General features: G+C 36.2%; 1 protein-coding gene and 1 long non-coding RNA gene across 2 annotated transcripts in view; one reads left to right on the forward strand and one right to left on the reverse strand.

Moving 5' to 3' along the window:
- LOC107664761 (uncharacterized) overlaps nt 1-1,257 on the reverse strand; it is a 5,257-nt gene extending 4,000 nt beyond the window's left edge. Inside the window, exons 1-2 of the long non-coding RNA XR_001631490.1 lie at nt 1,185-1,257; nt 936-953 (exon numbers count right to left, since the gene is read on the reverse strand). This is a non-coding gene — a long non-coding RNA (uncharacterized LOC107664761). The remainder of the gene's footprint in view (nt 1-935; nt 954-1,184) is intronic.
- The window catches only part of nr3c1 (nuclear receptor subfamily 3, group C, member 1 (glucocorticoid receptor)), a 44,948-nt gene that overhangs the window by 17,523 nt on the left and 23,086 nt on the right, over nt 1-4,339 (forward strand). The gene's annotated exons all lie outside the window — the stretch shown is intronic.

Consider the following 4,339-nt stretch of genomic DNA (forward strand, 5'->3'; position numbering starts at 1 on the left):
AATGACCTTTTTTGTTCGTTGTCTGTCATTTCGAAGCTTAAGTTGCATACGTTTTTCTTTAGTTTTAATTTGCCTAACTATCGATCTGACCCAGTAGACGTCATAATCCCACTCTGTCTCTCTCCCGCTTTGTTTTTGTTTTTTTGTTTTTTTAAATGGTGGGTTTTTACGCAGTTGGCTAGAGCAGTGCTGATTGGGGAGAATGGAGGTGCGCTCACTCTATTGGTTAGTACAGATACAGTACCTGCCAAAAGTTTGAAACAATAACATTTTAATGCTTTTCAAAGAAGTTTCTTTTGCTCACCAAGGCTGCACTTATTTAATCCAAATACAATTTTAAATTTATTAAATTGATTAAATAGAAATCTTTTGTTACATTATAAATGTCTTCAATGTCACTTTTGATCAATTTAATGCATCAACATTAACCCTAACCCTTTTTCAACATTGATAATATTAAAACATCTTTCTTACAGGGATAGTTCACCAAAAATCTCACACTTCTGTTCTACACTGTTCTAAATCTGTATGAGTTTCTTTGTTCTGCTGAACACAAAATATATTTTGAAGAATGTTGGTAACATTTTATGGGTCCCCATTGACTTCTTCAATAGTATTATTTTTTTTCATAATATGGGATCTATGGGGAACCAATTTTTTACTTTATTTTTGGTTATTTAAATGTAGCCTTGTTGAGCCTAAGATACTTTTTTTTCCAAAAACATTCATACATTTTCAAAAAAACATTAATTGTAAGGTTTTCAAACTTTTCATTGGTAATGCATAGGTAAGTGGCAGCTGGGGTCTATTACATAATTACTAGAGCACTGCTAGAGTTTATATCAATAATAATAATAATAAACAATTAACAGAGGAACAATCTTGGATTTTAGCAGCCTGATACTAGCAGATATGTGTATGAACTGAATACTTACATTCCACGTCTTAAAGACCTGTGGGTCCTACTCACACAAGTATACTGGGATTGCACGAAGGGCTAAAGTGCGCTTCATGTTGGCATCATGGAAATCCTTCAAAAACAAGTGAAAATTAGGCCAAGTAAGCCAACTTTATTTTATTTTGAATACAATGAGGAAAGAGACTGTTGTAGTTACTGCTGAAACAGCTTTACACAGCAGGATTATTGTTATAACTGGAATACTTACATCCACGTCTTAAAAGACCTGTGGGTCCTACTCACGCAAGTATACTGGGATTGCACGAAGGGCTAAAGTGTGCTTCATGTTGGCATCATGGAAATCCGTCAAAAACAAGTGAAAATTAGGCCAAGTAAGCCAACTTTATTTTATTTTGAATAAAATGACGAAAGAGACTGCTGTAGTTACTGCTGAAACAGCTTTACACAGCAGTCCATAGCAGAACCTTATTTGGACCAAGTTCATCTTTAACTTACCTGGAGTGAACATTGTTAACTCTGAGAAAGGCTGTTTAAAGTCACACAAGCGACAAGAAAAAAACTGCATGTTCTGCTTGTGCTCCTTCACTTGCACCAGTTCTATGTGTGGCTTTGTGACTTCGTGATAAATGAATTTTCAGTGCATTAAATGACTGAAATGTTAAAATACAAGTGTCATATAAACAAGGCAAAGGGCTAATTCGTGAATAATTGCTATGCTGTGAAGGTTAGTGACTAAATAACTCTGCCCTGGTGTCTGAGGAGACAGGACACAACTTGCATTTCCCCTCCATTTAAGTTAACATTACCTCGATTGTTGAGGCTGTTTGTTGAGGCTTTGTTCAGCAAGCATCAATCTAAGCAAGCAACCAGTTCACACTGCAAGTGAAGAAAATATTCATTTATTATATTTCCAGTATTTGTACATCAGTATTACAGTATTAGTATATTATAGTATTTTCAGTCAGTCAGATTTTATTATTTAACTGAATCTAATGTCTTGTTAACTTCCCGTCGGTGTAACGTTAGCGTTAATCATTGACATTAACTTACTGCTAGCCATTCACGTGCATGCAGGGGGAAAAAAAGCACATTTACCATATCAGGGCGTTTACCATAAACAACAGCAACACACTTTCAAAGCGTAAAAATGCAGTTAACGTTAACTGAAAAGAGTTCCCAGCTAACTTTAACATTATTGCCCTGCTTGCTTGACGTTAATATAACACGAAGCAGTGACGCTAAAATAGTATTCAAAAAAAGCGCGCTAGCACTAGGCGACTGCCGCGCTTCACGACGCTTCATAAAAACCACGCATCCCAAAGATTCAACATTTTCTAACATAACAACATAACATACAAAAAACATAACAAAAAACAACTTAGAAAACTTTGACACGTTTAGATTACTTACAAGTTATTCCATGCGTTGAATCCTGCCGCTCTCGAGTGTCCGCCATGTTGAATGGATTCCTCCAACGTCTATCAGAGCAACGTCACAACGACATGACGTAGATGACGTAATTTACACCGCGCAGTCAGTATACTTAAAAATATTCAGTGAAGTAGTGATGTTTACTCAAAAATAATGAGCCCCACAAAAATAAAAGTAAACTGCTCGTTCAGAAAATGTTATTGTTTAAAGTAGCATTAACTATTTCACATATTTTAATTGTATTGTACTCAAATTTTTAATGTCAGTAGTACTGTTCGGGTTTACAGTGTAGAGAATGAGTGGAATTGTTCTTCAGGGGATCTAAAACGCACATCTGATGTGATACTGTGGCTGACGGCTGCATGGTTATAATTTTATCTTTAATAGTTTCGATCTTGGAAGTAAAGTAATTCGTAAAGTCATTACTACTGTGCTGTTGGGTAATGTCTGCACCTGCTGATGTTATATTTTTTGTTAATTTAGCCACTGTAGTGAATAAATACTTAGGGTTGTGTTTGTTTTCTTCTAAAAGAGACGTAAAGTAATTAGGGGTGGGAGAAAAAATTGATCCAGCGATGCATCGCGATTCTCTCTCCAATGATTCTGGATCGATTCTGAGAATTTCAGAATCGATTCTGAGCTTAGTTTTTAACCAGATGCGCGATGACGCTGAGTTTGCTTTAGAAACACCCGTATTCTGCTTGCTTCCAATTCCTCACACACATACACCACTCGAACCTTCCGTAAAATAATCTGTAAGTATATGTAAATGTAAGGATTTTAAGATTCTCAAGAAAGAAGTAGATCAAGAATCGTTCTGGAATCGGATCGTGACTCCCAGAATCGGATCGGATCGGGAGGTGACTAAAGATTCCCACCCCTAAAAGTAATCAGATCTAGCCGTTTTTAAGGCTTTTCTGTAGGAGAGAGTATTTTCCAACCGTATCTAAAGTGCTAGAAAAGAGAGAGTCCATAGTTTCTGTTAGGCTACATCATCAAGTTGTTCTGAGCTATTGGATATGCTGAGGAATTTAGATAAGTCAGGAAGATTACTTACAAAGCAGTCTTTTGTGGTAGAGGTGATACACGAAACTAGATAATGATCTGAGATATCATTGCTCTGCTGCAGAATTTCAACGCCATTAACATCAATTCCATGTGACAGTATTAAATCTAGAGTATGATTTCGACAGTGAGTAGGTCCTGACGTGTTGTCTAACCCCAATAGAGTTTAGAATGTCTATAAATGCTGATCCCAATTAATCTTTTCACCAACAATTAAGAACTTTTAAAACAATTAAAAATAACCAACAATTAAGACTTTATCTGCAGCCAGCACTAACACAGATATAGATTTAATGAAGTCTGTATGGTGCCCTGGTGGCCTGTATACAGTAGCCAGTAGTGCTGGGCGGTATACCGGTTCATACCGAATACCAGTGTTTATTTTTGTTATGATATGAATTTTTAAAATACCGCAATACCGTGAAACCGGTATTATTTTGAAAAATACCGTGATATAAATTTTGGTAATACCGCCCAGCACTAGTAGCCAGCATAAACTTCACAGGGAATTTATCATTAACACTTGTTTCTCTGGATAACGTTACATGAAGCACCATAACGTCAAACGAATTATGCTTGAAACTAGGGCTGGACAATAATTCAATATCAATATGTATCGCGATATAATTTTTTTCAATAACGGTGATATCGACAGCAGCCAGCACCAATTTAATTCTGTACCCGACCTGTTTGACATAAAGACCGCAACCTGAACCGCACCCGCATTAAATAGACTACTGCATCAGTAAGGCAAAATTATTTATTTTCTCATGTGACACAAGCAATCAAACCAAAATAGGCATTTGAATCTGCCAGGCAGTTTTGAACAAATGTGCATAAACTACATACTTAACTCTTCATAAATGAAAAGAACATATTTAGATATGACTTTACTGTTAAGTGCCATTGTCTCTCCTTAAACTC

This window comes from Sinocyclocheilus anshuiensis, unplaced genomic scaffold (genome assembly GCF_001515605.1).
Source record: "Sinocyclocheilus anshuiensis isolate Anshui unplaced genomic scaffold, SAMN03320099.WGS_v1.1 scaffold235, whole genome shotgun sequence".
Classification (NCBI taxonomy): Eukaryota; Metazoa; Chordata; class Actinopteri; order Cypriniformes; family Cyprinidae; genus Sinocyclocheilus; species Sinocyclocheilus anshuiensis.